The sequence below is a fragment of the Budorcas taxicolor genome, chromosome 1 (assembly GCF_023091745.1).
Source record: "Budorcas taxicolor isolate Tak-1 chromosome 1, Takin1.1, whole genome shotgun sequence".
In the NCBI taxonomy this organism is placed as follows: Eukaryota; Metazoa; Chordata; class Mammalia; order Artiodactyla; family Bovidae; genus Budorcas; species Budorcas taxicolor.
Genome location: NC_068910.1, coordinates 8,034,126 through 8,060,028, shown reverse-complemented (window position 1 = coordinate 8,060,028; position 25,903 = coordinate 8,034,126). Strand labels below are relative to the sequence as shown.

Below are 25,903 nucleotides of genomic sequence, written 5' to 3'. Positions count from 1 at the left end.
TGATGACAACCTTGAGAAGAAGGAAGAAGGAGGGCTGATTTGTAGGTAGAAGCACTGAGACCAATAAACATGAGGCGGTTTTATTTGTCACGTAATGAGGAGGTACCCTAAATGAACGCTGGGGTGAGGAGGGACCACGAGAACAGGGGGTGGCTGTCTTCACTCACTGGATTGGACTGGTTTCCCTGAGGCAGAGTGGGGCAAGTTGAGAAACCTTCATATGTATTTTGTGATTCCTTAAGGTTTTACGAATTACATCCCCCAAAAAACAACAGTGGCAAAAGAGTATAGACCTCAATCCAAGCTGCCCACATACCTTAATCTTTTCTGATTAAGACCCTAACTAGTCCTGATTCTGGCCCTTCTTCACACCAACAAGGATGGGTGTGGCCTTACTTGCCACAGTTCCTTTTCTTTTTTTGATATACTTTTTTATTTTGGTAAAATCTGGGTGACCTAAAATTTGCCATTTAACTGTTTTTCATCGGCATTAAATATATTCACAAATGTTGCGCAACCGTCACCACTATTTCTGCAACGTTTTCATCACTCTAAACAGAAACTCTGCAGCCATTAAGCAATAACTCCCCATTCCTCTCTTACCCCGGCCCCTTGTAGCTGCTAACCTACTTTCTGTCTCTCTGAATTTGCCTAATGTAAATATCTCATATAGAAAGGAATCTTTCAGTATTTGTTCTTTTGTATTCGGCTTATTTCACTTCGTGAAATAATGCTTGTAATTCTGGGTCCATCCATTCTAGTATGTAACAGTTTCCTTTTAAAAGCTGAATAATATTCCATTATATATATATATATGTACACATACACACTCACCTTATATATATACACACACAACACATTTTGTTTAGTCATCTGTTCATGGACACCTTTTGACAGTTGTGATTAATACTGCCATTGGTATATTGGTGTACTTTTTGGTATATAAATCTTTGAGTCCCTGTTTTTAGTTCTGAGTATATATCTAAGGAGTGGAATTGCTTGTAATTCTGTGTTTAACTTTTTGAGAAACTGCCAAGCTATTTCACACAGCAGCTGTATCATTTTCCACTACCACCCGCAATGCATGAGGGTTCCAACCTCTCTACATACTTGCCAAGACTTGTGATGTTCCTTTAAAAATAAATTCTAGCTCTCCTGCTAGGTGTGAAGTGGTGTCTCATTGTGGTTTTGGTTTGTATTTCCCTGATGATTATTGCTGTTGAGCACCTTTTTATGATTTTCCATTTGTATATGTTCTTTGGCGAAATATCTATTCATGTCCCTTGCTCATTTTTAATTAGGTGGTTTGTCTTTCTGCTGTTGAGTTGTGGTTGATTTCTTTACATACTCTGGATATTAAACTGTGGTCAGATATGGGATTTGCAAGTATTTTCTCCCATTCTGTGGTCTGTCTTTTTACTTTATCGGTAGTGTCCTTTGATGCACGACAGTTCTTAAAATTTTGATGAATGCCGATTTATCTTTTCTTACCTTTCGTTTCCTGTGGTTTTAGTGTCATATTTAATCTTCACAGTTCTTGAGTGACATTATTGTTGGGGTAGATGCCTGGGAAAAAGCCAGTCAAGGGTCTACAGTCAGAGTTAATTTTCCAGCCCACAGTCATTTCCTGTGGGACCTGTGAGTGGGGAGGAAGTACGGCCTGCCTGCTGCTAGGAGATAGGAAACGAGGGGTCTCCTCACCCAGAGAGGCAGTGGTGTCCCGCTTTTATAGTTCATTCCTCTGATGTGAGCATGAGGCCGCCGTGGGGCAGACTCCAGGCTTGAGCACTGCCTCAGCCTGTTGATGGAGAGTACCTGTCTGCCCCATGGGGGTGGCTCCCTGCTGGCCCCGTAGACTCAGTGGCAGGTCCTTCATTGATACCATCTGTGCGCATGGTTTTGCTGGAGGTATCATGGTTTCCGGCATGAGGTTGATTTTCCTCATGGTTTATCTTCTTCTCTCTCACAAGACTGTAAACTCATAATGTAGTGTCATCTAGAGGAATCCGTCCTGAGAGTGTGACAGACGGACTCAAGATTCCGGTCACAGGTTTCCATGTATTATTCAGTAGTAAAGCTCCATCATGGTTGTGCAGCTTGGCAGTTTTCCAGAGTGCTTCCTTGCTAGCCCACGTGATGCCACTGATTTGAGAGGGGGCAAGACAAGGTGTTCCGAGGTGCTGAGATGCCCAAGGTGATGGAGGCTAAGTAACTGCTGGATTCTTGCCCAAGCAAGACCCTCTGCTAGAGGGGGCTTTTATTCAGGGGCAGCCTCACTTGTAGCAGCATCCTGCAAGTCAGCCAGTCCAGGGTGACAGGTGGAGAGACCACGTACAATATTCGACCATGCTCCTGGGGTTCCTGGGAAAGCCAAGCTGGGTCCAGGGATGCTTCACGGGAAGGCAGAGTGGAACATGAGCTGAGTCATGATGGATGGGACTGAGGATGGAGTATTAAAGTAGCTGGAAAGGAATGTTCCACGGGAACAGTTCAGAGATGGGGACATTCAGGGGCACAGAGAGCCCAGCAGGGATGCTCCGGAGGGTTTGACAGCACGCAGTTGGCAGGAATGGGGTCTGAAAGTGCTGCTGGGCAGTCTGGTGGCCAAGTTCTACAGGAGCCAGAACTTCCGGCTGGGAGGGCAGCCAGCCTTCCCCGGGCACATATTTCTGTATTGTAGTATTGGAACCTCGTTTCCTGATGCTCATCCGGAAGTTCCAAGCCAGGTGAGTAGGTGAACAGTTCAAGGCTGTCGATGAAGCTCTGTGTCATTCTCTTCCGTCCTGGCCACCAGGGCACCTTGAGGCCACTTTCTTCTCTGATCTCGTCCTCATCAGCAGCCGGATGGAGGCTTCCAAAAGTGATTCAGTTGGCACAAACATTCGCCCCTTGGCTGTTGGTTCTTCTGACATTTGGCCTGGATTGGACTGTCTCTTTCTGCCCCGAGACTTGGAGACTGGTTGTCTGCTCAGCCAGCCCCTCAGGGATTGGGTGTGACCTCAGGGCCAAGGTCTGGCTGTCAGCTTTCAGGTTCAACAGCAGTTGCTGTTTTCCGCTCTAGAGACCAGAACAGTGCTGTTCAGGGTTCTCCGTACAATCTTTGCTGTCTAGCGCTGCAGCCGCGAGCCACATGTGGCTCTTGAACCCTTGAAATGGGGCTAACGTGCGTTAATTTTGTTCCATGGGCTTCCCTGGTGACTCAGTGGAAAAGAATTCGCCTGCAGTGCAGGAATCGCAGGAAACCCAGGTTCAATCCCTGAGTTGGGAAGATCCCCTGGAGGAGGGCATGGCAACCCCACTCCACTATTCTTGTCTGGAGAATCCAATGGACAGAGGAGCCTGGTGGGCTACAGTCCATGGGGTCGCAAAGAGTCAGACACAACTGAAGCAACTTAGCACGCAGGCAAATTAGTTTATATTTGGACAGCCATCCTTTATGTATGACTGCCTTATAGAACAGTGTATCTCTGGAGGGCTTGCTCCATCTCATCCAATTCATAAGAGACTGTGTCTCACCTGAACTCCCATTAAGAGCCAAGAAGGAGAGGGCAGGTGGCAACCCAGGTGACCATCACGTCAGCCTCGGGTTTTAGAGTTGGGGCAGAGGGCTTTGAAGTTGTCAGTCTTTGTAGCCAGTGTCTCCAGCCGATGTATATTCCTGACCTTTTGAGTGTGCACCCACTGGAGTTGAATGCTGACCGAAATTCGCTGGCACAGTTGTGATCTTCACACTCAAGACACGAGCGTATGGAGAGCGGAAGCAGTGCCAAGGCAGAGGGGAGCGGGTTGAAACTCTCTGACCTGGGTGTTGTGGGTAAAGTCCTAGCCAGTGTGGGGTGAGGGAATAAGAGGGAGCTTGAGGGAAGGGCTCGCATGGGTTGTGGGCAGCAGAGGGTGGCAGCAAGTGAGGGATGGTGGAGGAGAGTCCAGCGAGCTGGGGCGGCAGGGGTAGTCTGACTTGTCCATGACTGGCTCATCTCTCAGGAAGCTGTCTCTGTCCCCACCCCATGTGGCCGCATCCCCATGCCCAGCAGCCTGATTGCTACATCACTTGAGGCAGTTATGTCTCCTGGATTGACAGCCTTTTGCAGGTTGGCAGACCCAACATTTACATGACTGCTTATAGGGTCTCAAGACTTGTTTATTTCTGAGGCAGTCCTTTAAGATAGACGTTGATTACTCCCTATTTAATAGGTCAGGAGACCTGGGGCTGTAGGGACCTCTCATGTCTGTGCTTTGTCATGTTGTCAGTCCTGGGTGGTCCCTTAAGCTCTGGCCCTGTGCCCCTCTCCACTCCTCACCCCCAGGAGCTTGGGAACAAGCAGCCCTGAAGAAGAGGTCACCTTCCCATCAGGTACAGAAATTGCCACCAGGTTGCCTGGAGGGATCCGCAAGACAAAGCAGAGAGCCTGTGCTTTGTGTGTAGACTATCCGGTTCAAGTCTCAGCTCCACTCATCCCCTCTTTGGGATGAGAGCAAATCTTTAAAGCTCTAGACCTCCCTGTCTCTGTCTGTAAAATCCAGACCTCATCAGTAGCCAGGAGCACAGAGAAGGGGTCCAAAAGGGTCCATCTTAAAGTCTTGCACACGGGGCTTTTACCAACGTGGGTGTCTGTCCTGTCTCTACTGCCCTCCTGGAAGCGGGAGGTCAGGTGGTCCTCCAGCCCTCTCTGTTGGATGACAGTGGGTGGAGCCCACCCTGTTTCCAGCGGAAGCAAAGAGGACATCCTCCTGGCCCCCTGACTTTACTCAGCCCAGCCCTGATTCCTTGAAGGTATCAACAGAATTCATTTTTAGTGCAGGAGGTTTAGATTAACCAAATAAAGAAAAAGTGAATTTGCAGAGCTGCAACCTGGATGAGGTGTGCTGTACCCGTTCATCCTAAGGACCAATCTTCACTTCCCCACCTCTGCTTGGAGCCCGAGGTCTTAGAGGCCAGTGAAAGGGAGAACCTCGTGGGTGGGAGGTTTGGGCTCCCCACACAGACACCAGTTGACGAACCAGTATTGAAACCTTGGATTGAGTTATCCCCTCAGAGGGCCCTGGACTTGTTCATTTGTCAAATAAAGGTGTTGAATCAATCAGAGGTCCTCACACCTACTGGTGCCCCAGAATCACCTCGGGAGACAACTTGCAGTTTCTTCCCTGGCTCCGTCCGAAACCTCCTATTGGGATCTTAGGATAGTGGCTAGAAATCCAAGCATTTTTGAAGTTTCCCGGATGATTCTGGTACGGTATTTATCTGGAAATCCCCGATCACTCCCTGGATATCCCCCCTTGACAAAAGGAAGTGGAACACTCCCTTTCCTGGAGCCCTTCCTAACTGCAGAAACTCTGCAGCCAGCCACCCAACAAGTATTTATTGAGCACCAGCTGTTTGTCAGGCACTAGGGATCTAACCTGTGAATAAGACTGCGTCCCTACCTCCAGGGACTTCCATGGGAGGGGCGGGTAGGGGCCCTTGTTCCTGAGATAAGTCCAGGGGAGAGTGGTCTTGCAGGGGAAAGCAGGAGTCCAGTTTAGGCCACTTTAGTTCTGAGATGACTTTTAGACACCTAAGTGGAGAGAGACTGTCAGGCAGGCATCTGCTGAAAGATGCTTGTGTAGGAGGATTCGAAGCCTTGGGGCTAGACGAGATCCCCTGGTTACGGAGCTTAGACAGCAAAGGGGGTTCAGTTCAGTTCGGTTCAGTTGCTCTGTCGTGTCCAACTCTGCGACCCCATGAATCGCAGCACGCCAGGCCTCCCTGTCCATCACCATCTCCCAGAGTTCACTCAGATTCATGTCCATCGAGTCCGTGATGCCATCCAGCCATCTCATCCTCTGTCGTCCCCGTCTCCTCCTACCCCCAGTCCCTCCCAACATCAAAGTCTTTTCCAGTGAGTCAACTTTTCGCATGAGGTGGCCAAAGTACTGGAGCTTCAGCTTCAGTATCATTCCTTCCAAAGAAATCCCAGGGCTGATCTTCAGAATGGACTGGTTGGATCTCCATGCAGTCCAAGGGACTCTCAAGAGTCTTCTCTAACACCACAGTTCAAAAGCATCAATTCTTTGGCGCTCAGCCTTCTTCACAGCCCAACTCTCACATCCATACATGGCTACTGGAAAAACCATAGCCTTGACTAGACGGACCTTAGTCGGCAAAGTAATGTCTCTGCTTTTGAATATGCTATCTAGGTTGATCATAACTTTCCTTCCAAGGAGTAAGCGTCTTTTAATTTCATGGCTGCAGTCACCATCTGCAGTGATTTTGGAGCCCAAAACAATAAAGTCTGACACTGTTTCCACTGTTTCCCCATCTATTTCCCATGAAGTGATGGGACCGGATGCCATGATCTTCATTTTCTGAATGTTGAGCTTTAAGCCAACTTTTTCACTCTCCTTTTTCACTTTCATCAAGAGGCTTTTTAGTTCCTCTTCGCTTTCTGCCATAAGGGTGGTGTCTTCTGCATATCTGAGGTTATTGATATTTTTCCCAGCGATCTTGATTCCAGCTTGTGTTTCTTCCAGTCCAGTGTTTCTCGTGATGTACTCTGCATGTAAGTTAAATAAGCAGGGTAACAATATACAGCCTTGACGTACTCCTCCTTTTCCTATTTGGAACCAGTCTGTTGTTCCATGTCCAGTTCTAACTGTTGCTTCCTGACCTGCATACAATTTCTCAAGAGGCAGGTCAGGTGGTCTGGTATTCGCATCTCTTTCAGAATTTTCCACAGTTTATTGTGATCCACACAGTCAAAGGCTTTGGCATAGTCAATCAAGCAGAAATAGATGTTTTTCTGGAACTGTCTTGCTTTTTCCATGATCCAGAGGATGTTGGCAATTTGAGCTCTGGTTCCTCTGCCTTTTCTAACACCAGCTTGAACATCAGGGAGTCCACGGTTCACGTATTGCTGAAGCCTGGCTTGGAGAATTTTGAGCATTACTTTACTAACATGTGGGATGAGTGCAATTGTGCGGTAGTTTGAGCATTCTTTGGCATTGCCTTTCTTTGGGATTGGAATGAAAACTGACCTTTTCCAGTCCTGTGGCCACTGCTGAGTTTTCCAAATTTGCTGGCATATTGAGTGCAGCACTTTCACAGTGTCATCTTTCAGGATTTGAAACAGCTCAACTGGAATTCCATCACCTCCACTAGCTTTGTTCATAGTGATGCTTTCTAAGGCCCACTTGACTTCATATTCCAGGATGTCTGGCTCTAGGTGAGTGATCACACCATCATGATTATCTGGGTCGTGAAGATCTTTTTTGTACAGTTCTTCTGTGTATTCTTGCCACCTCTTCTTAATTTCTTCTGCTTCTGTTAGGTCCAGACCATTTCTGTTCTTTATTGAGCCCATCTTTGCATGAAATGTTCCCTTGGGATCTCTAATTTTCTTGAAGAGATCTCTAGTCTTTCCCATTCTGTTGTTTTCCTCTATTTCTTTGCATTGATTGCTGAAGAAGGCTTTCTTATCTCTTCTTGCTGTTCTTTGGAACTCTGCATTCAGATGCTTATATCTTTCCTTGTCTCCTTTGCTTTTCGCCTCTTCTTTTCACAGCTATTTGTAAGGCCTTCCCAGGCAGCCATTTTGCTTTTTTGCATTTCTTTTCCATGGGGATGGTCTTGATCCCTGTCTCCTGTACAATGTCACGAACCTCATTCCATAGTTCATCAGGCACTCTGTCTATCAGATCTAGGCCCTTAAATCTATTTCTCACTTCCACTGTATAATCCTAAGGGATTTGATTTAGGTCATACCTGAATGGTCTAGCAGTTTTCCCTACTTTCTTCAATTTAAGTCTGAATGTGGCAATAAGGAGTTCATGATCTGAGCCACAGTCAGCTCCTGGTCTTGTTTTTGTTGACTGTATAGAGCTTCTCCATCTTTGGCTGCAAAGAATATAATCAGTCTGATTTTGGTGTTGACCGTCTGGTGATGTCCATGTGTAGAGTCTTCTCTTGTGTTTTTGGAAGAGGGTGTTTGCTATGACCAGTGCATTTTCTTGGCAAAACTCTATTAGTCTTTGCCCTGCTTCATTCCATATTCCAAGGCCAAATTTGCCTGTTACTCCAGGTGTTTCTTGACTTCCTACTTTTGCATTCCAGTCCCCTATAATGAAAAGGACATCTTTTGGGGGGTGTTAGTTCTAAAAGGTCTTGTAGGTCTTCATAGAACCGTTCAACTTTCAGCTTCTTCAGCGTTACTGGTTGGGGCATAGACTTGGATTACCATGATATTGAATGGTTTGCCTTGGAGGCAAAGGGGGTTAGATACTGCCTAACAGTGTATAACTTTATTGCTACTTCTGTCTCGGATATTCCTTTGGAAAAGGTGTATGGATTCATTACACATTCTATTGTATTATCTATAGATTATAAGATAAAGTCAAGCATGTATCTGGTGATACTTTTCAAGTTGACTTGTCTTTATACTTAGAAATGTCTCTTAATAGTAGGCTTCCCTGATGGCTCAGATAGTAAGGAATCTGTCTGCAGTGCAGGAGACCTGTGTTCGATCCCTGGGTCAGGAGGATCCCCTGGAGAAGCAAATGGCAACCCACTCCAGCATTCTTGCCTGGAGAATTCCATGGACAAAGGAGCCTGGCAGGCTGCAGCCCATCGGGTCGCAAAGAGTCGGACATAGCTGAGCAACTATCACTTACTCAACAGTTTTCCAAAATGCTTATACAGTTTTACACTCCCACCAGCAGGGTCTGAGAGTTCTTTCCAGTACTTGATATGGTTAGTCTTTTTCATGTTAGCCTTGCTGATGGAAGTGCAGGGGTATCCCTTTGTGGTTTAAATTTGCACTTTCTTCCTAACTAATAAAATTCTGTATCTTTTCGTATATTTATGTGAAGTGCCTGTTATGCCTTTTATTGGGTTGTTGTTCAGTTGCTCAGTTGTGTCCAACTCTTTGCGACCCTATGGACTGCAGCATACCAGGCTTCCCTGTTCTTCACTGTCTCCCCGAGTTTGCTCACACTCATGTCCATTGAATCGATGGTGCCATCCATTGGGTTGCCTGGCACTTTTTCCTATTGATTTTGGAGAGTTCTTTATTCCAGTCTTGAGCGCGTCCTTTGTTCTATATATGTACTCTAGCTGTCTCTCTGGATCTTGACTTTTCTTGCTTTTAATCACATTCTTTGATGAAGAGAAATTTTTCATTTAACGTAGGCCAGTTTATCCATTTTTTCCGCTAATGCTTCGTGGCCCATTTAAGGAAATGGCTGCATACTCTGGGTCATGTTGATATTCCCTTGTGTTGTATTCTAAAAGTGCTATTGTTTTACCTTTCACCTTTAGATTGCCTATCCATCTGAAATTTATTTTTACATCGTTTAAAGTAGATGTCAAGATTTTCTCCCCATATGGATATCAGTGACTCAGCACTATTTATTATCTGACATTTATTTTTTTAGAAAGAAGACTATTTCTCTCTGAATGTTTGGCATGCAGTGTCCTTGATAAGACATACTGCTAATCTCCTGCAACTTCTTTTTTTAAAAAATATTTATTTATGTGGCTGTGCCAGGTATTAGATGCAGAACGTGGGCTCTTTAGTTGTGACATGTGGGATCTGGTCTCCTGACCAGGGATCGGACCCAGGCCTCCTGCATTGGGAGCTCAGAGTCTTAGCTACTGGACCACTAGGGAATTCCCCCGCAGCATCTGATAGTAGTTGTAGTTACTATAATAATAGTAGTAGTGACTTTTTTTTTTGCTTTGAATGTTACTGAGTCCCAGTTCATGCCAGCCCCCCAAGAGATAGGCAGCTCCTTAGAGCAGGGACAACTCAGATTTATTTTGACAAGGATTTAGACATTTCATGGCCTGGGCAGTTGTCCTGCGTGTTCTGTGTCCCATAATTCTGAGCCTGTTGGCTTTGCACCGGAAGGGACTTATTTCGGACTCATGAGGACGGCGGGGGCCTGTCAGCCTGGCTCCCCAAAGCCACTTAGACTCCGTCCACTCTGTCCACACTCTGGAGCAACTGGGGGGTGTTCTGACTAGAAATATGAGTTGCCTCGAGCAGTTGCTCCTAGGTCAGTTGTCTGAACTCGGGCTTTGTGTTTTACATTCCCGCCTGCTGACCCTTGGAGCAGGATGTGGTTGCTCTGTAGTACTGAGTATTGTAATCCAGGATTGAAATGCAATTTGTGCTATTATTATTATTTTAAAAAATGTGTTTGTTGGAGTCTAGTTAATTTATAATGTTGTGTTAGTTTCAAGTGTACAGCAAAGAAAATCAGTTATACATAGACATATGTCCACCCTTTTTTAGATCCTTCTCCCATAGAGCCCATTACAGAGTATTGAGTGGAGTTCCTGTGCTATAGAGTAGGTCCTTACTAGTTGCCTATTTTACACATAGTAGTGACGTGTATCGGAGAAGGCAGTGGCACCCCACTCCTTTCCAGTACTCTTGCCTGGAAAATCCCATGGACGGAGGAGCCTGGGGGGCTGCAGTCCATGGGGTCGCTAAGAGCCGGGCACGACTGAGCGACTTCATTTTCACTTTTCACTTTCATGCATTGGAGAAGGAAATGGCAACCCATTCAGCGTTCTTGCCTGGAGAACCCCAGGGACGGGGGAGCCTGGTGGGCTGCCGTCTATGGGGTCGCACAGAGTCGGACGCGACTGAAGCGACTTAGCAGCAGCAGCAGCAGCAGCAATGTGTATGGGTTTCTCTGGTAGCTCAGCTGGTAAGGAACCCCACTTGCGATGCATGAGACCCCCGTTCAATTCCTGGGTCAGAAAGATCTCCTGGAAAAGGCATAGGCTACTCACCCCAGCATGCTTGGGCTTCCCTGGGGGCTCAGACGGCCGCCTGCAATGCGGGAGACCTGGGTTCAATCCCTGGGTCTGGAAGATCCCCTGGAGGAGAGCATGGCAACCCACTCCAGTATTCCTGCCTGGAGAATCCCCATGATCAGAGGAGCCTGGCGGGCTACAGCCCATTGGGCCGCAGGGTTGGACATGGCTGAGCGACTAAGCACAGCACAGCAGTAGCGCGTGTGCGTGAGTCCCATTTTCCCAGTGTACCTCTTTCCCCCTTTCCCCTCTGTGTTCTTGTTTCAGGAGAAGATATGCCCCGTGTTTCGTCCTGGGATACTGAAGAATACCTCCCCCCAACACACACCCTCATATTTTCCCACCCCCCAGATACCCCCAACTCACCTCCACATACACGCAACAGTATACCCCCAAACCTCCCACCCCCATTGACTCCCTTGCATCATTGCACCCCACACCTCCTCACATCCCCCCAGCCCCCTACCCGCGCACCTCCCCACACACCCCAAACAGCAACCTGCCAGACTACGCCCACACCTCCTGTACTCCCAACCCTGAGTCCCCTCATCCCACCCCTGTACACATCCCATAACTCCCAAAAGCACACACGCCCCACGCCCCACGCCCTCAACACTGCCCTCCCCCCAACACACACATCCTGAACAGCTGGGAAGACTCGTGTGTCTAGTTTCTAAGCCCCCCTAGAGATCTAGGAGACCCCGTGGCGGAGCTCGCTGTGGCTGGGGGTCACGGCTGGCCCTGCTTCCTCCGGGGCCCTTCCCTCACTCCTGGGTGGCTGGCTTCTCCCCGGTTTTGTTTTGGAAGGAAGCAACAGCTTGTACTCTTGAAAGAATTCCTAGAGGAGAAACAGTTGCTGTGGTAACGATGCCCAGTGGGGAGTAAAATCTACACTCCAGGGCTGTATTGACTCTGGGCTCTCAAGAGCTGCTCTGTCTAGAGAAAATGCGAGTGGCTGTCCTTTCAAGGAGAGCACTCCGTCTCCCCCCAACCAACCCATCTCTCCTCGTGTGCAGGGCAGGGCTGCACTCAGGGTCCGGCAGGGCGATCTGAATGCTAAATAATGGGGGTGGGGGGGTGGGGTGTGGGTGTGGGGGTGTGTGTGTGTGTGTGTGTGTGTGACAGCTGGAGAGGCGGTTCTCCGCTGACAGCAGAGCCTTCCTGCCCTGGGTCCAGGAGTCCTTGAGAGCCGGGCTCTTTGGGGTGAGCAGCAAGTTTCCAAGCCTTCTCCTCACTCCTGCTGAGAAATGCCGGCTGTGTGCTGGGCCTGTGAAGGGATTGGGGGCCCGTGTCAGCGAGGCTGGGCCCAGTGGGGCAGTGGACCTGTGCACACCGGTTGCAATCCTGCTGACTGGCGTGCACTGGCCTGGGGCTGGAGTGTGTGTTGGGGGGTGCCCTGAGAGAGCTGTGCGGGCTCGCAGGAGGGGTGAGCTGTGTGGAGGAGGGAGTCCTGGACCCAGTGCGAATCTCCTGTATCTTATTGGCTGGCCTGTGGGTCACCTCTTCATTTGGGCTTTGTGTTCCAGGCAGCCTAACTCTGACCTGGTGGAGGTGCCGCAAAAACCCTTGAGGAGGGGTTGTGAGGGGCTGGTTCTCTGGAGCCCTGGGAGAAGGAGGGTGGGATGGAAGCAGAACAGGCCGGTGGAAAGGTGTCTGACTTCAGGGAGACCGCCTGTGGAAGCCCCCGCCCCAGCAACCCCGCACACTGCGGCTGGCTTTTCTGACCTGGACTCACGTCCCCTGCACGCATGATGGAGCTGCCCTTCTAAACCGTGGTCAGCTCAAGCGCAAGGCCTAGGTTCTCCTCGAGATGAGGGGAGGGGAGGGGAGAGGCGTGCGTGTGGAGTCAGTCATGTGTCCCTTTTCAGAGATGGGGTGAGGGGAGCAGGCCTCACTTGGGTGATGGAATTCGGGGGCCTCGTGCTCAGGGTGCAGGTGAGAGCGTCCGGCCCCACTGTCATCATGGTTGTGGTCGGCGCCTACTGTTCATGGTGCGGCCACAGCAGAGAGCTCCACACGTCACAGACGCTCCCTCATTTAACACCCCTCTGCACTTTTGGAAAGTGCTGCTCAGAGAGGGCCGTGAACTCAGGAGTCCCACAGCTCTGCTGCTTTGTGCGGTTCAGCTTCTCAAGCTTTCAGCCCAGCACATGGTTAAAAGAAAAACTGCTTTGCTTCCAGAGGAAATATGTGTAGGTGAAAACCGAAAGACCTTGTTCAAGCAATTTTTTCCCCCACAAATAAATGTGCCAGTTCTGGCTTGTAGTTTAAATTTGGTTTTAATGAGGACTTTATCACTTGGAGATCGCACCAGAGAGGAGACAGCTGTCTTCCCTGTACTTCTCAGACTGTGACACTCTGAGAAGCAGCTGATCAGAGGTTAAAATAGCTTCTAGTCTCCTAGGAGCTTCAGCGCACTTTGTTGCTCTGTAAACCGCTGACTTGCCTGGGAGTTGACTTGTCAAGAATTTGCTGTTTGAACTGGGGTTCCAGGGTGGGGGCCTTGCACATTTCAGGCTCAGCTCCAGGTTGAGATGGAGGGATAGTGAAAGGAACCCAGGTGAGACTTTTGGCTTGCCTGCATCTGCCATCGGCCTTTGTGGTGGACCTGGGGGGATTCTGGAAACACATCCACAGAACACTTTATATCCCGAGCCCAGCTGCTCCATTTGCAAACTGGGCCTCAGGACCTTTGCCTGGCTTGTATCCAGGGCCTCCCTGTGGATCAGATGAGTCAGGGTATCTAAGAAACGTGGACTGCTTAAAGTGATGCTCATGATGTTGGACTGTTCTTATATGTGGCCACATGAAGCCAGGGTACTTAGTTGCAAGCAACAGAAATCTGCTCTGGCTGGTTGGTTTGTTTGTTCGTTTGTTAAAAAGAGAGCATACCGTGGAGATAGGCAGGCAGAAAGAAGCCCAGCATTTCACAGGAAAAGGGCTTGCCCTCAAATGTCTGGACACTGCAGCTGCTTGCTGCCAACACTTCCAGAGAAAAGTCTGTTTGCTGGCCCCTCTCTCTGCTGGGACAGCGAGTAGTGGGCACTCAGCTTCTAGAGCATGAAGCTGGCTCGTCCTCTCCCAGGACTCCACATGGAACCTTCCCAAGTAAGGGAAGGGTGTGGTGGGCACTGGGCAGCCCATAGAATGACCTGGGAGTTCAAGTTCCAGTCACCTTCTTGCATGGCTCCAGGCAACGTGATAAAATAGACAAGTACCAGTCCGATTGAAATCGAAACCCCAGGTCTAGACCAGCCCAGCTCTTGGCCTTCTCGTGCTGCCCTCTGCCTGGGTCTCTCGTGGCCCGTGTTTATGTTGCATGAGAGATTTCTCTGTTTCTTCTCATCCTGTCTGCTCTGATGCCGAGCCCACCCCGGGGACCACAGGCAGCTTGGGGTGGCTTCATACAGGTCACTTCCTCCCCTGGGTCAGCCTCTTTGAGAGGAGGGATGTGACCTGACTCAGAGGCTCCTCAGGGGGCCATTCACTAGAATCGTGACCTCGGAGTGGGCCAGCTCTTGAAACATGCAGATTCCTGAGTCTTACCCTGCAAGATCCTGATTGAGCACATGCCCTGGGCCTCTGGATGTAGTTTTTGTTGGACCGGGTGCTCTCCGAGGTCTTTGCAGCTCTAGCCGTTGGTGGCTTTGTTGCTTTTCTCACTCGGTAATGGACATGGTCACCCTTCGGTGGCTCCTGTGCAGAAAGCACTCCCAAGCCTTGAGGCTGTTTATTTGAAAGAGTTTTGGGGGCGTGCCGCAGTCAGAAATCTCTGTTTAAATGCTGACCTGTCTTTTATTAGCTGTGAACTGTTGAGTAAGCTCCTTAGCTGTTCTGAACCTCGTCATCGTCGTCGTCGTCTGGATGGGATGATAATGCCTGACCCCAGGGCAGCTGTGGGGGTCAGAGGCTCCATGTGCACGGGTGAAGCGTGGGCAGCTGTGTGAGCACAGCCTGGCACCATGCGGCTGGCAGGGGCTGTCCCTCCAGACACACCAAGGGGGCAGCTGCCATCTGCCAGCCTTGGGGTGAGGACGTGGCCTTTTTGACCCATTCCTGGCTTGTTTTTCCCGTGGCCTCAACCAATGACCGCTGCCCTTTCCTTTCTGGCCCTTCCCGAATGTTCTTTATCAATAACACCCCATCACATTGTTGCCACCTGCGTGTCGCTAGTTTCACACTGCTTGTAAATTAAGTCTGTAGCCCCCGGGGCAGGCCTTTCCCTGCCGTTTCCTCCTCCAAGGGCATTGTGGGGGTCCCTGCCCGCCCTTCGGACGCAGGGCCCAGCCTCACACACCCAGTATTCCTGGTAACTCCGGCACTCCCTGCGCTGCCCTGCCTGCTCTGCTTTGACTGACTGTCCCTCCAGGTCAGCTCGAATTTCATCTTCCGCCCAGCTGGTAGTCACCCCACATTCCCACGGCTCTGCGGGAACTCTCCATTCACCTGTCTGCTTCCTCTTTTACCTGCCCCTCAGCTCCCTGAGGGCAGCAGTCGTGTCTTAGTCACCTCCGCCAGGTTTCAGGACTCGGGGCACTCCATGAACATCAGAACGACGAACTGAAGCAATTTGACGGGCACATGGATCTGGCAGTTGGCTGGGCTGAGGTTTTCCTGGAAGAAAAGCAGGAGTTTGGGAGGAGTTCAGGGGAGAAGGCAATGGCACCCCACTCCAGTACTCTTGCCTGGAGAATCCCATGGACAGAGGAGCCTGGTGGGCTGCAGTCCATGGGGTCATGAAGAGTCAGACAGGACTGAGCGACTTCCCTTTCACTTTTCACTTTCATGCATTGGAGAAGGAAATGGCAACCCACTCCTGTGTTCTTGCCTGGAGAATCCCAGGGACAGGGGAGCCTGGTGGGCTGCCGTCTATGGGGTCACACAGAATCAGACACAACTGAAGTGACTTAGCAGCAGCAGCAGCAGCAGCAGTAGGGGCTTATTTAAAAGTCTGCGGGCAGCAGCCATGCCAGCAAGATCAACCTCAGGGTGTGTGAAGTCTAGTGAGTCTGTTGCTCAGGCGCGGACTGGGCTTGCTTTGACTGCTGTGCGCGTGGAGAAGAGCTGCTCGTTTTAGCGGGTCGCAGGCTTGTAGAAAGCCAGCCACGTGACACTGGTGACAGGAGCCCTGATGTTGTCCCGTTGGTGGCCGTCGGGAGAACCGTTTGGTGGCACCCACCATCGGTGCAAACAGGCATGTGTGCTTAGGTGTCTGGGGGAGGTGGGAGGGTGTCATTTCAAGGGCCACTCCCGGTTTTCAGGCCCTTGCTGGCTGCTTCCGTGGAATCCAGGATGGTGAACACATGGGAGATAGGCACCCTGGGGCCTCCCTCCAGGACTCTGCTTCAGAGCCCCGCCCACCAGCCAGAGTTAAGTGCAAAGGCTGTTCTCCAGCCTGGCGGACCTGGAGAGAGTCAGACACCATGGGGTTCCGGGGGGCTGTTCATTCCCCACAGCTGATCGGCTGGGCCTGGTGACTCTGACTGTCCCTTGTGGCCAGTCCCCCAGAGCCGCATGTGGCTGTCCCATCCCCGGGCAGGGGCCTTCGGGGACCTTACCATTTGCCATTGGGATTCACTTGCTCTGGCTTTAGCTGTGAGCCTGGCACGGTGAGGAAGTCCTGGGGGCTGTGAGTTCTGCTTTGTGGCAGGGGAGGCATTTTCCCCCTCCCTCCAAAAAAGGGAAATGGTGGGGTCACGGAGGGGAGGCAGGTGACCTCATGGATCACCATCCGTTAACTTCGTAACTGAAATCTTCAGGCTGATTATTCACAGGGAGATGTTTGGCCTGATTGGAGGCGCTCGGCTTGCAGCGTGGCTGCTGGTTGGACTGCCGGGCCCTGTCCCTGGGCACTTAGGGCCGCTGGTATGTGCAGGCCTCCTCTGCCCTCCCCTTTCCGCAGCAGTGCTGGGGTTTTTGTTTTTGTTTTCAGCTTGAGAAAGGTCATTAAACCCTGATGAGGCTGGGTCAGGCCTGAGGGCTACCTATGGTTCCCTGCTGGCCGGCTGGGGCAGGTGAAGGTCAGGAGAGTCCCGGGTGAGAGCGCAGGCCAGACAGGGAGCCGCAGGCAGCTCCCTGCCTCCGGTCGCTTATGTCTTTAAGTCATTTCGTAAGTCATTTGACAACAGAAGGAAAGGAAACGGAGGAAGCACTACCCACAGCCTTGTGTGACCGTCCCGCGCCAGTGTTGCCATGGTTCCGCTCACACTCACGTGTGTGGCTGCACGCCCCCCCATCCTGTCCTGTCTCCCGGTAATGCCCGTCAGGTCGCTACTCGGGTGACAGCGCTGGCGGGGGGTGCGAGCTGCTGGCCTGGCTCCCTGCGCCCGCAGGTCACAGCCTCCTCCGGGCCCCACTGCTCCATATCACGAGAGACACACCAGGGAGCACCTCTGTGTACATCGCCCTTCTGTCTCCTGTGGTGCTTTCCTGGGACGGGAGTTCCTGGCCCAGAAATGGCCATACCTGCGGCTCCTCGTGGTTTGGTTGCGTTTCCCAGAGATGACACCAGGAAGGGATGTCAGCCCTGTGATGTGAGGCAGAGTGACGTTAGAGGCCAGTGAGATCCTCGGAGTGTTTGAGGTGGGCGGGAGGAGGGTCAGAGCCAAGGTTCTGTGGAGAACCCGAGGCTGGAGGCCCACCCTACCCTTGGGGCGCCAGCAAGGCCGAGCAACAGGACTCCGGGCAAGTTACTTCACAGTACCATCACCTCCAACTTTCTTGTCTGTGAGAGGAGAAAGCAGTGTTGACCTTGCTATGTTTGTATGCTGATGAATTAAATAGTGTTATTTCCATTCATTGAACAGTCAGTTGCCTGGCATCCTGTTATGACTGCTAGGAGATACAGTAGAACAGAGGTGAAGAACAGCTGGGTCCCGCCCTCCCCAGAGCCCGCCTGCTCTTGGGGAGCCTTCTAATGTTGTGTGGGACCTTGTTATATTTGATCCTTCCCACTCTCTTAGGAAGTAGGCACGGTTGGGATTTTTTGGCCCTCATTCTCCAGGAAAGAAGAAGTGCAGATAATTGACAGAGGGGGAGGGTAGGACAGACGGCTGAGGGGTGAGCAAGCAGATGTGTTGGCAGAAGGAACCATGTATGTAGCAGCAGGGAACCGGCTTCCAGTTGTCTGTCTGTCTCAAACTGACAGAAAGACCTTGGGGTCCGACACGCACAGAGACCTGTGCTAGGTGTCACCAAGCCTCAGACCCTGCGTCCTTGGAGGCAAGGATGGCGATGCCTGGTGCATGAGTGCAGTGTGGCGGCCCAGACCACGTCGGGAGGAGAGCCTTGTCTGTTGGGGTGAACTGACATGTGCATCCTGCCTCTCCTTGCCCCCCACCCCGGGTTGCCCATTAATTCGCTCTCCATTGTCACCTGCTGCCGTGTGTCAGGTGCTGGCGAACAGTGACGGGCAAGCCTTTTGTAGCTTAATCTAGGAAGACAGATGACAAGCAAAATCTCGAATAAACAAATCAAGGTAAAATCAAGTGTCTGGGACAGTTATCACTTGATGGCCTGCCTGGGAAGAACGCCCTTCTGCTAAAAAGGGGTGTAACCTTCAGCCTGCACACAGCTGGGGGGAAAGTGCCGCAACCTACCAACCGTCTTCCAGCTGCCGTGGAGCTCTGTGGTGGATGCGGAAAGAGGTTTCTGTGGGGAAGCCTCACAGATGTGGTGTCTGCTCTTCCAGCTTGGGGACCCTGAGGGAATCAGACAGGTCATTCTTCATTTGAGTCTCAATTTTCAAAATGAACAGTTGGTCACTTACAGGAACTTGGCAGAAAATAAAGAAGCACTATCAGAAAAGGATACTGAGGGCTTAGGGAAGCAGGTGGTGGCGGGGAAAGGAGAGGATATGCCTGGTTCTCCAGGCCCCACCGCTGATGGTGGCCAGGGCTCAGGACATCCCAGGATGCCAGCGGTTCTCTCCCACCCTGGATATCATGTAGGGTTCTGCCCCACGTGGCGGATCCCAAGTTAGTGCCTTTAATCCTCAAACACCCTGGGACAGAGCACCGGCCCCACTTTAACGGAGTGGGGAGAGCCTTTAGCGGAGGCTCGGAGAGGTCCTGCAGGTGCCCACAGTCTCACCACCAGTAAGCAATGGAGAGTGATTTTCCAACCGCTAGTCTGTCCAGCCCTGCCGCCCGGCTTCCTGCAGACCACAGTGCATCCATCCTCCAGGGGGCCGGGCAGGAGCTGGGAGCCTTGCCTTGCTGCGCAGGGGAACTGGTCCAGGCTGGTGTGTGTGAAGGAAAGGAGGCGACTCGTGTTTGCTCTTCCCCCAGTGTTACCTCCCAGCGGCTTTCCTGCAGGGGCCGTCGGAGGGTCCTTGTTAACCCTCTGCACACTCCGGGTGCTCGTCCCCTCTGCTGCCCTCCTCCCAGCCCCAATCCCACTCAGCCTTTAAAGTGCAAGAAAAGCGGGGGACTTCCCTGGTGGGCCAGTGGTTGACATTCCTGCAGGGAACACGGGTTCGATCCCTGGTTCAGGAACTAAGATCCCAAATGCCACAGGGCCGAAAAAAAAGAAAACAAGAGAGAAAGAAAGGTGGTATTTCCTTTGGCAAGCCTCCTCAGACACCTCAGGTGCCACCCAAAGAAGCCCCCGTGACCTTTCCTTTCCTCCTCTGGGCTACCACCCCGCTGAGAATCTGAAGAGCTGTGGATTCTTCCTCTGGAAAAATGAGCCTTTGCACACCGGGCCTGCGTGTGTGTCTGATCATGAAATCCTGTCCATGGGCCCAGGCTGAGTGCCCACGTTGGTCTGTGAACAGCCAGTACCTACTGGATCTTTTTTTTCCTTCTTGGCACCCAGTGTGGAGTGCCTAGCAGAAGGGAGCCAGCCAATATTTCTTGACTGGTAGACTGCTAGACAAAGGTCTGTATAGTCAAGGCTGTGGTCTTCCCAGTGGTCACATATGGTTGTGAGAGGTGGACTGTAAAGAAGGCAGAACACCAAAGAATTGATGCCTTTGAACTGTGGGGCTGGAAAAGACTCCTAGAAGTCCCTTGGACAGCACGGAGATCAAACCAGTCAATCCTAAAGGAAATCAGTCCTGAACATTCACTGGAAGGACTGATGCTGCAGCTGAAGCTCCAGTATTTTGGTCATCTGATGTGAACAGATAACTCATTAGAAAAGTCCCTGATGCTGGGAAAGATTGAGGGTAGAAGAGGGGGGTGTCAGAGGGTGAGATGGCTGGACGGCATCCCTGATACAATGAACATCAACTTGGGCCAACTCCGGGAGATGGTGACGGACAGGGAGGCCTGGCGTGCGGCAGCCCGTGGGGTCATGGCTGGGCGACGAAGCGACAACAGCAGGCTGCTGGAGGACATGCCGCTGCCTTTGGGCATGACTAGTTCCCCGTTTGCACTTGTGACCAGAACAGGACCAGACTTGGCTTGGGGCCACCTCCCCACGCTTCTCTGCCACACGCAGGACGTCAGCGGTCATCCGGGGCAAGGCTGTGCGCTGGAACCTCAGCCTATGTCCGTGCGGACCGTCGTCAGAGTCCAGGCATCGGGCCTCAACCCTGGACAGCCTGAAAGCTACCGCACCCTTTCTCTTTGTCCCCTCAGCCCTGGCACTGTTTTTGTCTCAGGCGCCTTCATTCTCCCAGTGAGTCCCGGTCAGGACCTCAGTTGTCCCTGACTCCTCCCGCTTCAGGCACCCCCTTGTTCTGTGCCCCCCCCCGACCCCGCCCCCTCTGGCCCTGACCTAGTTCCAGGCTCTTATCGGCAGCCTTATCTCCCGCTCCCTTCTGTCCTCCCAGCCCTCCGCTCCCTGTAGCTTTGTTCTCTCCGCTCACAAGCCTTTAGGGAATGTCCGCACCCGTAAGAGCTTGGGCGGCTCTGGGGCCGTTAGTCCCCACCCTCCCCTGCTGACCTCTGATTCCTGGTGGAGCCCTGAACCAAGGGGAACAAGAGATCTGTCCCCCGCATGCCGGTTGTCTGACACGCCTTCTGACGTGTTTGTGAAGCAGACATATTAATGCTCTCGGGACTGCAGAGAATGCCTGGTGGAGACAGTGAAAGTGAACACTCCTCATGACCTCCTCAGGTGCCAGCAGTCTGGGCCTGTGGCCTGTGGCTTCTCCGCAGCCCTTCCCTTCCTCCCCTTGGGGTCTGCTGTCTTGTCACCCAAGCTGCAGGCCTTCCTCTTTCTTCCCTGATCATTTCTTTCTTAAAACAGGGCCATGATGTTGGTGTGAGCCTCACACTTTTCATAGATGAGAAAATCCAGACCAGAGAGGTTGAATGACTTGCCCAAGGTCACACAGCAAGGTGAAATCAAGGCCATGAGCTGTGCCTTCTGTAGGCGGTGTCAGGCCCAAGGGTACAGGTGGGTAAGACAAGCATCTGCCTTCAGGGATCTCCCTGTCTCCTGGGCAGACAGTGGGCACACAGGCCAGGTGGTCCTAGCAGCAGGCTGAGTGCCAGGGCCCAGAGTCAGGGCCCCTACAGCCCACGAATATCACTGTCTGCCCACGAGGCTCGGACCCTCCTGCCCACCCCGTTCCCCCATCTCTGGGCAGTAGAGGGCTGTGCAGCGTCTATGTCCAGGCATGGTGGCTCTTATAATTGCCTCTTCAGGACGAGTCAGACTCTGGGTGACTGCCCTCCCACAAGTGCCCTTGGCACACAGCTCCTGCTGCAGCTGCCCCTGACAGGAAGTCCCTGTGCCTCCCCCCAGGGTGCCCTGGCTCTGAAGATGTGTGCAGGGTGGTGCTGTGGGACATGCCACATTCACCCTCCACGTGGTCAGTCCCCTCCTGCTCCCCGATCCTGGCATCTGGGCCCGTCTCTCTGTGACTTTTCCCACCCTGGGTCAAGTAGGGGCTGGAATGGCTCAAACCCAGGCCTCTTTCCCTTCTTCCTAGGGGACTAAGGTTTGGAGCCTCTTCTCTTCCTCTCTTTTAAATTTATCTGCACCACGTGCCATGTGGGATCTTAGTCCCTCAATCAGGAATGGCTCCCAAATTAAAAACAGCCCCCCCAAAGCACCAAGTCTGAAAGTATCCCCAAATTGATCAATCTTCAGCTGGTCTAATAAGGAAAGAGAAAAAACGCAAATTATCAGTGTCAGTGGATATCACCACAGATTCTGCAGACATTAAAAGGATAATAAGAAGATATTAAAAGTGACTTTGCCAGTAATTTCAGTATAAATGGAAATTTTCTTGATAGACACTATATAATAAGATTGACTCAAGAAGAAAGAGGAAATCTAATGAGCCTCTACCTAAAACCTCACAAAGGAAAACTTCAGGCCAAGATGAATTCTTATCATATGTGTAAAGGAGAAATAACACCAATCTTGCACAACACTAATTTTATTTATAAAAGTGTTGTTCCTGGAGAAAGGATTTCAAGCGTTATGAAACAGGTTAGTCAGGCTCTGTTTGGGGTAGGGCTGTTTTTGAGAACCCCTGAAGTCCTGCCTCCGTGGTGCCTTCCTCCTGGGGGCTCTGAGGAGGGTGAGAGCAGGGATGGGGCTCTCGTGTGGAAACCTGGGCTGGGGTCAGAAATGTGGGGCACCTCCAGGAACGGACAGGTGGGCTGTGGGGAGGACCCCGGTCCAGGCCAGGACGTCCCTGCCCTGCAGCCACCAGTGTTGTAAGAATTTGGCTCTTCTGGAGTTGGTGAGGAGAGTTGAAGAGTTGGTGAAGTTGGCAAAGAGTTCATGAAGGTGATCTAGTCCTGGCTCTAGGCTATACCTGGAGGGAGTCCAGGAGATACCCCCCCACCGAGAGGCACTTGAGGAAGGGGGCTGATGATGAGTAGGAATGATCGCAGGCCTGTGTCCTGGGCCCAGAGGAGTGGCAGAGCCCAGTCACCTCTGAAGGCGGCCTTTGGAAGGTGGCCTTTGAGCTGGCGTCTAGACTGGCCAAAGGGTGGGCCTTTGGGGTTATCAGAATGGACAGGACTTGAGAAAAAGGGTCCAGTGTGTGGACGAGGCCAATGCGAACGGGCTACGGGGAGTGGGCTGGGCCTGGGGAGGCTGCGAGGGGGATGCTGTAGTCCAGAGCTTGTCCAGAGGGTGTGGAGACCAATGAGAGCTTTGAGAAGAGCACACGCTCCATCCATGTGGATGGACAAGGTGCAGAGAGAGGTTGGGGAGGGGGATTAAAAGACAAGGCGAGAATGCAGCAGGCCGCGGTGTTCTCCAGAGCGGAGGGGGAGTAGCTGTAGGCTTGGCTGCGGTGGGGACCATGGGCGCGGGGTAGAACATGGGGTTGGAAGGAGGGGAAAGGGTGAGGGTTTGGGGAAGGTGTGCGTCAGAGGGGCTAGGCAGTGAGTTGGATTTAAGGGTCTGGGGGCTGGTGAGGAGTCTCCAGATCCCCTGGGACACCATGCACCCCGGGCCGTCTGCCTGCACACGCTTAGGTGTCTTCCAGGGCGGAGACGTCAGCCCAGCTGGCTATGACTGGTCTGATCTCACATGTCCAGATCTGATCCGCGGGGGGAGCGTGGCAGAAGTGACCGAGACCAGAGCTGTTTTTAGAAACTAAGTGCCTCTCCCATCTCCTTGGCAGGAATGCAGGGCTGGGTTCAGGAAGACCTCAATCCAGACCCGCAGCCAGTGCTGACACGTTCTGTGACCCCAAGCCAGTGTTTCCTTTCCATAAGGGCCATTTGTCAGCTTCCCCCATGGGTTGAATTGAGGGCTTTTGGCGGCGGTCCTGTGAGTCCTTCAGATCTGAGGGTCTTCAAGAGTCTCAGGCTGGGTGGACCATGAGGCTGGCCAGTGCCTCCTGTCCCCTTGCCTAGCAGTGTGAGCGCTGCCTGTGAGCCAGGCCAGGGCCTCCCCAAGCCATGCGCTACCCGAATTGCCTTTGCATGGGCAACTGCAGCACACCTTTGCATGGCCTGCTCACTCGTTCACCTGCTCCCACGCCCCCAACACACATGGGTGCCGTTCCTGAGCCCCTGCTCTCACACAGACCCTGCTCTCCCGACTACAGGGGGCTTCCTCGACCTCTGCAGCCTACGCCACTGCCGCAGCCACCCACCAGACTGCACGGCATTTTCTGTAAATGTCATTTAGATCGTTGGGTGTTTTCTCACTTATTAATGAGTAACTTGGCCTTTGCTGAGACACTCGAGCGTCTCTGGGACCCCGGGAGGGTGGTGACAGACACGCTGCTGAGTTTGTTCTTGCTCAGGGTCTGGGAAATGGGCATGGGGTTTGCAAAGGGCTCGCTCTCAAAGTTTGTTCCCACAGCCCCCACCCTCTGCCCCGAGCTGGCCCAGGTTAGCAGAGCCTACGGGGAAAGAAGCCTTGCTGGGTCTTGCCCACCAGCCCCCTTGAGGGGAAGGCTAGGCCTTTGCTGTTCTCTCCTCTGTCCTTGCTGCCGGGTGTTTGTGTCCATCACCTCCTTTCCCTGAGGCAGGACCCCCGGCCATCTGGGAGTCCATTGGCTGGCAACCAGGAAGGAGTTTGAACGTCCTGGCTTCGGCTTCTGTGCGTGTGTGTTCTGAATCTCTTTCAGTCATGTCCGACTCTTTGCAGCCCTTTGGGCTGTAGGCCGCCAGGCTCTGCTGGCTTGTGTAATCACTAGCATTTGTCAGGGAGGGGTGTCCGCAGGCGGGAAGCCACATGGGGAGCCCTGACTTCTGTTTTAGTTAAGAGTGTATACTCTGCTCTCCCATCTCTTTGGCCATCACCAAATCTGCTTCTGCCTCTGTGCCTCCCTGCCCAGCCTCGTCAGCAGGCTTCTGGGAAAGGCCTGTGGTCCTTCCGCCTGTAGTTCCCTGCCCCCGAGTCTCCTCTGGCTCCCGTTGCCTAAGAACCCTGGCCAGAGCCCTGTGTGACCGCCCGCCTGCCTTGACAACCTTACCTGTGTGTCTGTGCTCCAGCCACCTGTGTATTCTTCAGACCACACCTGCTCTTTGCTCAAGCTTGCTCCCCTCTGGGAACGCCCTTCCTGCTCCTATCTCCCCATCCTATGACACCTGCATTCTGCCCACCCCTCAGTAGGAAGCCAGGAAGCTCCCCACCCACCCACCCCACAGGCCCGTGTTGACCTCACTCAGGTAGCCGCTGTCATTCATTCCTGCCGCCTCCTCCCAGGAGACTGGGCCACCCGGATTGAGAGCCAGGTCAGCATCTTGCCCTGTTCACATTGCAGAAACCTTTCTCTGGGCCAGAGCTCCCAGCCGGGGTTGGTGGCACAGTCTGGTGGCTCCCAGGGTCTCCACGACAAACACTGGCAGGAAGTGACTCATAATGTGAGTGCCGCCTTCAGGGAGGCCGTTGTCAGTGGCATAAACAAACCTCTAGGAGAGGTGACACAAGCAGCTATTTTACTTAGACTTTATATGTTCTTATCTCCCTGGCAGCAGGTTCCCCATGGCAGGGGCTTCCAGTTGTCTCCTCGGAACATGCTCCAGCGAGTCAAAGGCAGGTCATGGCTGGTAATCATGGGCACAGGGACTCCCTCTGGAGGGCCAGCCCTGGCGTGCAGGGAGACCCCAGACAGGGCTGTGTCCCAGGGCCTCTCAGGACAGGCCCTGGGGACGGGGGCCCGCGTATGCGAGAGCATGCTCCGTGTTCACTTGTCTGCAGGCAGGTCTGATCCAGCTGCCGTGGTTCTGTGGTAAGGAAGGAGTGGAAACAGCATGGGGTGACTTTCTGCCATGCCCTCGGCATACCTGGAGAGCAAGCGTACTCTGTCAGGGTTGAGATGAACGTGGCTTCTCTAGACCTGCAGAGAGGCTGGGGAGGATGGTGGTGTGGGGGAAGGAAGTCCAGGCGTGCCAAGGAAGATAAAAGAACCAGAGTTAGGGATTTCCCTGGTGGTCCTGTGGTTGAGACTCCACGCTCCCATGGCAGGGGGCCAGGTTCAACCCCTGATCAGAGAACTAGATCCTACCTGCTGCAACCAAGAGTTCACATTGCATGCCATGGCGAAGATGGAAGATCCCGTGTGCTGCCACTAAGACCCGTCACAGCCAAATAAATACATGCTTTTTTTAATAGAACCAGATTTAGAAGAAATTGTTCCCGTGGAAAGTTCAAACCAATTCCCCTGCCCTCTGCCCCACTTAATACATTGCAAGAATGAACTTGTACAAGCCTGGTCCTAACTTGAGT

At 52.3% G+C, this 25,903-nt stretch overlaps 1 protein-coding gene across 1 annotated transcript in view; it reads left to right on the top strand.

The window, feature by feature from the left end:
- CCDC12 (coiled-coil domain containing 12) overlaps positions 1–25,903 on the top strand; it is a 40,966-nt gene that overhangs the window by 3,801 nt on the left and 11,262 nt on the right. The gene's annotated exons all lie outside the window — the stretch shown is intronic.